The following is a 7,360-nucleotide window of genomic DNA, read 5'->3' on the forward strand; positions in this document are numbered from 1 at the left end:
TTCTGTCCACCTGGTGAATGTAAGTCCAATATTCACTCTCTTTCAGCTCTTGTTTTTGCTCTCTACCAACTGCTGAGGGAAATATCTGGCTCTTTAACTATGTTCACCAGCTGGTCTACAGCTAACTGTGTCCGTTGGTGCTGAGCAGGTAGTGTACAGTGGCTTTTTACAGCTTTTTCTCTGAAAACAGCTGCCTGCTGTGGCCGAAAACGACACTATGAGAGCACTGAGAGTGAACCAGAGCAGTAAAGTTGCAGCCGGACAGATTACTAAGGAGCTGGAACTCGCTATAAAGCTCCATAAAGCCGAGAGGAGCTGCAGAGTCACTGATAGGTTCATCAATATGAGACACGCGCAACACATTACACACTGTCATTGCATATATCTGTATTATAAAAATATAGATTATAGCTGTAACTGCCAGCTGCCACATCAGGGAGAAAATACTACTAATGATATCATAACAAAATGTAATATCAGTCACATCATTACAGTGAACATTTATTGTTTTTAATTCAATTCTTTCAATGTTAAAAAAACTAAAGATTTAACATTAAAATGTTTCTAATATTCATGTTTGTCTTTCTGACAACACAGCTCATAAATGCTCAACAGCAGCTGCCGCAAATATCAGATGTCGCAGCTTCTCTCCTGCACCTGAACGCAGCACAGCAGCCGCATTAAGATGGAACAATATCTTCACTCTGGTGGATCACATCTAAAGTTTAAAGCCTGTAAGTTTATTGTTATACTGTACTGGAAGTATACATATAGAACACATAGAAAATATGAAAACAACATAAAAAGATGTTGATGTGCTTTAGTAAATGCATGATTTGTTGGAACATGCAAGTCGTCATCATGAGAAATATACTTATATTTTTGACATTTCACTGATAATTGTATGCTCTCTGACTTCATCTGCAGTTTTATGATTTCCTACATATTTTATGATGGTGACCTTTTATTAGGAGACAAGAAACAACAAATCAGCTGCCTGCAATGTACTGAAGAGGACAGTTTTCCTTTTCTCTCCCCTTTCTCTAACCACAGCTTGCATTCTGGTCTATACAGGATATAGATCATCCTGCAGGTGCAAAAAAATTGGTCTTTTTGATGGATTTCTGTCTGTATGATTGTTGGATGTTCGGTGCAAAATTCTCTAGATGTGTTTTGCTTTTTGATGGGGGAAGAATATCGAACGACAAAAATGTGTTCGCAGCACAGAAAAGCAAAAAAAAAAAAAGGTTTTGCAGAGAAACTGTGTTTTGTTTAACTAAGATGTCGAAAAGTATTGTTTTGGTATTAGTACAAAAACTCAAGTACTGTGTCTGCAGCACATGACATCCAGCCCTGCCCTTTGCTTCTCCGGGCATCAGAATGAATTGAAGGTACTGAAAAAATCCTCTACATCGAGCCGGTTTTTCACAAGAAAAACCAAACTGTACGGGATGAAACCAAAAATGCAAACTACATGAGCAGCGATGTTTTTTTTTTTTTGGGGGGGGGGGGGGATTTTCCTTTAAATGTGCAGTAAAGCTGTTTTATAGGTTACTATGGCTCAATTCTCTCTCTGCATGTGATTGGCTACAGCACACACACACTATGACAGCCCCTCTCCCCGGTGCATTACATTACATAAAGCTAATCAATGCACTGGCTGCTATAAATAATTCAGCCTCTCTACAATCCATCACCAGCCGAGATGCTGCTACTGCTGCTGCTGCGGCTGCTGCTCAGTGCTGGTGACGGCACTGCAGAGGACCGGAGCCGGCCAGGCCCTCCTCATTCAGCAGCGAGAGGGATCTGCCTCATCCTTCATCAGTGGTTTTCAGTGAAAAGCACTCAGCCGCAGCAGCATCCTCTTCCTCCTCCTTCTCCTCTTCTTCCTCCTCCCCGCCTCATCATTCGCACCTACAGGCGCGATATGGTGGTGAAATGGGCAAGAAAAGATGAGCCTTCACCTGGATGAAGAGATAGATAACACCGAGCAGGAGGAGCAGGAGGAGGTGGAAGAGGTGGAGGAGGTGGAGGGAGTGGGGAGGTATGATCCGCAGCACGCCTTGATGTTTGGCAACCCCGCGTGCCCAAACTGAAATATGAAACCGTGATTTTTAGACAGAAAGCGCGCCTCTCCTGCCGGGCCGTTTCCGCATGTTGCATTAAAGCAGCCCGCCAGGTGCACCTGACTGATACCTGCAGCCTGCAGACCGTCTGTAGCCTGTGTTGATCTGCACAAACACACTCAGAGACACACACACCAGCAGTTCACGCCTAAAAAAAAACCTATGCGCACCCTCTCTCTCTCTCTCTCTCTTTCCCTCTCTCACCCCTCATCTCCATCCTCACACCGTTAACATCATCCGAGCTGCAGCACAAAATGCAAATCACTTCCACCAAAGAAAAGAAGAAAAAACAAACAACAACAAAAAATAACGGAGCATTCCCGCCGCCCCTCCCAACAAAGCTTCTGTGATGGTTTTGGCGCACGGTGCGTTTGGTTTTTACTGACCTGATGCGTCTGAAGCGACCGAGGCGGCGACAGGGATCCCGACCAGTCTGCAGCCAAACCACCGTTTGATGCCTGTCCTATATCCCCCCTCTAGCTCTCTCTCTCCCTCCCTCTCTCTCTCTCTCTCTCTCTCTCTCTCTCTCTCTCTCTCTCTCTCTATCCCTCTCTCTCTCTCTTTGTCTCTCCACCACCACCCCCTCCTGCGCACTATTACCTCACAGCCTCCATCCACTCTGTTCCTCAAAGATAGGAGCGAGCAAGAAAGCATATGGCGACAGACTCAGCAGCAGAATACTAAACCAGAGAATCAACAGTTTTTTATGCATTAAAAATAACAGAAACGAAGCAAACAGCATCAGCTCTACAGGCACTGATAGCCTAGTGAAGTCATTCACAGTCAAATATATATTTTACAGGCATTACAGTCCTCCTACATTTAAATATATGTTTTCTTCTTGTTCCCACAGTTGGATGTTTGAGCTTCACTGTGCAGAATGATGTATGTGCACAGTTTGACACTAGAAGACCATTTCAAGTTTATTTTATTTATGTAGCACTGTAAAAGAAAAGAGGTTTTGCACCAAACTGCTTTACAAAGACAGGTGTATGTAAACACATACAAGCATAAAGACATATACGTGCATAACAGATAACAGATAACAGATAACACGTTTAAGCACAAATTAAAACCCAAGAAATCAGATAGAAATCAAACAAATTAAACACAGTTTAAAGCCAGAGAATAGAAGTGAGTCTTCAGGTGCATCTTAAAAGCGACAGTTTCTCTTCACTCACCAAAAATCAGATATTAGGGGACTACGAGCAGGATTTGTAACATCATAACTAGTTTGGAAGCTAATCGTAAGTAAGCAAATGGACCAGCTGTGATGCGGAAACTTGTAGCCTGAGTATGGACTTTACAAGTGAAGTAGGAGACATCTTATAGTCAGTAGTTCAACTTTTTAAATGAAATATATTTGCATATTTTGACATTTTGACATTTTTAATGAGGTAGAAGGAGTAGATGCCATTTTACACACATATTATTGTTCCAAGCAGAGTTTTATATGTCTGGAGGGGATCTTTAAGGAAAGCAAACACGCTGTAGAATTTAGCAGAGTAGCAGAGTTTCTAACTGAGCTGAAGTTAGAATAAGTCCCTCAACACTCCCTCAATTACTGTCCAGTGCAGCAGCAGATACTCATTTGGCTTAAAATAGAGACAGAAGCTGTAGAGGGACAGATGCTAGCTAAGAGAAGAGGTGGCGCTTCAGCTCTTTATAAATAAAAATAACACTGCTGCTGCTGCTGCTGCATTCAGGTGTCGTCTGTCCGCCTGTTGTAGCTGACGGTGGCCGCTGATGTGAAGCCCGGTGTAACACTAATGCACTCATTGTTAAAGTGTCATTACCAGCCTCATTTATCACTGAGCAAACACACACATACAGACACTGAGCAAACAGACAGGACAGGTGCTGCCCACCGCTCACCACCAGCGTGTCACGCTAACAACATGGTCGAACCAGCTGGATGAGAGCTCAACATCATCTCATGTTCTGCTCCAGAGAGAAATGCACTAAAGTGGATTTAATTTTAGCAATGTGAAGCGTCTCAAAAACAGAGAAAAAAGTAGAAGTACATTTATCATAAATGTACAGATGTCATTATATGTGTCTGCAGCAAAATCTCTGGCACTCAACAGAAAAGTCTGGCTGTTCTGTTTAAATTCAGGGTGACAGCTCCCCATCCTCTACATCCAGAGCTTCAGATTTTTACCTTCTGCTTCTCCCATCAGCAAAAACTAAGAGATACGAAAACTCTGTCATCTCCTCGGCCATCTCTCGACTTTACTTTGTGAGGAAAAGGTGATTTAAGCACACAAACCTACTCAGGACCCATGTCGGGTCTTGTGCTGCATTTATCTTCCTTTTTATTACAGGCATTAATAACAAAATGAAGAGAAAAAGTAATACACACAATACAAACTGTAACATACATGCATCCAGAACAGATAGATACAAAAACACACATACATACAACAACAAGAACAATATACATATTTCATACATCATAACACCCCTAAACAGCACAATTTACTGATAATAAACACTAAAAATTCATGTCACTAACAGTTTATACTAAGGGTTCATTATATCAAGTAATCAACTGAAGTTTAAAGAAAAATAAAATAAAATAAAACACACAATGTACCAAATACCAGTTTGCTTCTCCAACTTAAATCTTTCAATTGACATTGTTTGTAATCACAAACACAGTTTTTTAATCCAATGTCGACACATTTTAAGGCATCCAGTATCAGAGAAGGTTGTGTATGTTATGTGTTTATGTTAAAAAGTGAATGTTTGCTGATATTTTATTTATTTAACCCTTATATACTGTTCATATCCTGACCCTTCACAGTATGGAGCAGGTCATTTTTGACCCGGCTCAAGTATCCCTTGATAATTAGACCAAAATTTGAACCACAAATGTAAACTGAATCCATATATATCTATATCTTATCAGTCATTAATAAATGGGTGATTAATCCTTCATTAATGAGAGCAGAGAGAGTTTTCTACTATTTGTTTTTAACATACTATATTATGATCTCATGTTATCTAAAACATTGTGACAACATTTTTGGATGGTTTCATTATAACCATTAAAACCATCAATCAACTCTGCCTGCAAACCACATGCCCTCCTTTTCTGTCAATTGTACACAATCAACTCTGTATCGAGCACATTAGTCATAAAACAAAACAACTGGTTTGTAAATTTCAAACAAACGAAACTGCAAAAAAAATGTTACTTTTTTGTTTTGCAGAAGTTGCATCTCCTTCTCTTTTGTCCCCTTGTAGCAATAAACTGTGGGGCCTGCAGACTGATCAGGGTCAGATTCAGACTACTGTGCTGCCGCGGCTGCTGTGCTGTAGCTGGTGTGTGCATGAGAGATGTCACATGGACCTTTACTCCATTTTTTTCTATGTCCTCCTCTTCTAATACTTTCTCTTCAACTCACTGTCTGCTTTTTCATCTTGGATTAAAAGATCCATCAAATCACTCCTTCCACTCCATCAAATCAGTGAAATAGGGGCTCAGATACTTTTTATAGTTCTATGAAAGCTGCTCTCCACTATAGGGAGGACTATGCTGGGCAACCACTCTGCTGGTTGCTTGGTAATTGATGAGCTTGATTTGGTACGTTGCAAAGGCTTATTTGCAGGTGCAGATGCCCATCTGAGCTCTGTCCCTACTGTCCCAATGACAGAAATAAACAGACATGGCAATCTATAGTTTCACTGTTTCAAGATTCCACATAACCACTCTGTACTTTGACTTGACCCCCTTTAGTGACTTTAAAATCCCTTTGAATAAATATTGGTCAAATTTGACCCGCAACACCCTCAATGTACAAATATTTATACCAGAAATATTTCCATTTTTGTATATTCTGGGCCACTTTAGGAAAAGTCATAAAATTTCAGGCTTAAAGAATGTCATTGAGGGTGTCTTTACTGCTTTCAAATGTCAAAATGGGTCAAATTTGACCCGAACAGTATGTGTAACTAGTTGACTCTGCGTTGTGTCATAAGGAAGAGGCTCAGACGAGTGTTTTGTTGGAGGCCACCATTTATTCCGGCAACTGACAGAAGTAAATGGAAAGAAAATATCCTCCAGTCAATCGTGACGCTAACTCAGGCTCCTCTCCCATGAAGTATGACAACAAAAGGGCAGCCATGTTGCAGCAAACACACCAAAAATACAGAAAACGTACCTCACAGAGGTAAATGGAAGGAAAATATCCTCCGGTCAATCACTAACTCAGGCTCCTACACAAATTAAATTACAGAATTGTGTTACCGTACTGTACAATAAGTCCAAACTGATAAACAAACTTCAAAAAGGTGTGCACAACGTTGCTTACCTCTCCCATGAAGTATGACAACAAAAGGGGAGAGGTAAAGGTGGGGGACATCATTTATAGGGGGGGGGCACCCACAAAAGTGAATGTAAGGGTACAGTGAACTGAGCCTTAAATGTTCCACCTGTTGACCCTGGAGGAGTAGCACGTCAAGATTTAACTATTTACAAATTTTGTGTAATTGTAATACATATGCTGCACAGTTGACCCTGTTACATATGTCATTAAGGGTATCTTTAAGGGTCAAATTTGACCCGAACAGTACGTAAGGGTTAAGGTTGTTCACATTGTCCACTCACATATTTCAGGTCATATTTCGGCTTGAACATGATGTATTTGAGTTGTTTTGATTAAAGAACGAGAAGAAAAAGAGGTGATATCATACTACAAGTGTTTGTTGACGTTGCCTCCGAAGCCAGAGGAAGTTTCCGGAAGTCGGCCAATCAGATTGGGAGGGGTGGGGGCTTAAAGAGACAGGAGCTAAAATGGCCTGTTTAAGACAGAGGCTGAACTGAGGGGCTGCATAAAGGGTCAGTATAAGATATATAAGGAGTTTTTTAAAAATGTAAATCATACAAAGATCTTACAGTAGAGCCCCAGAATATAAATATCAACCTGGAAATTAATGTTTTAGGTTGAATCTGTCCTTAAACAGCTTGTAACAGTAATACTATTAAGTATATTTTGTAATTTGTAAACTCGCTGTTTAATAGTCTGATGTATTGAAAACTTACAAACTTGTCAAACTCAAAACACAAGGAGCATTTCCGCAAAATGAGTTTCAGAAGAAATTAGGTTTTTCATCCAGCAGCAGTAAAAAAAATTTTTCCACCTCTGAGGATACAAATCTTCCACCGCTCTCGCCTCGTCACAAAATCCATCCCGTAGAGTCGGGGAGAGGTTACTTACACAGCATTACAC

General features: G+C 40.7%; 1 protein-coding gene across 1 annotated transcript in view; it reads right to left on the reverse strand.

The window, feature by feature from the left end:
- The window catches only part of LOC122991022 (complexin-2), a 57,340-nt gene extending 54,746 nt beyond the window's left edge, over positions 1–2,594 (reverse strand). The window contains exon 1 of the mRNA XM_044364615.1: positions 2,513–2,594. The gene's annotated coding sequence lies outside the window, so the exon portion shown is untranslated. The remainder of the gene's footprint in view (positions 1–2,512) is intronic.
- Between the last annotated feature and the right edge of the window lie 4,766 nt (positions 2,595–7,360).

The sequence above is a fragment of the Thunnus albacares genome, chromosome 10 (assembly GCF_914725855.1).
Source record: "Thunnus albacares chromosome 10, fThuAlb1.1, whole genome shotgun sequence".
Taxonomy (NCBI): Eukaryota; Metazoa; Chordata; class Actinopteri; order Scombriformes; family Scombridae; genus Thunnus; species Thunnus albacares.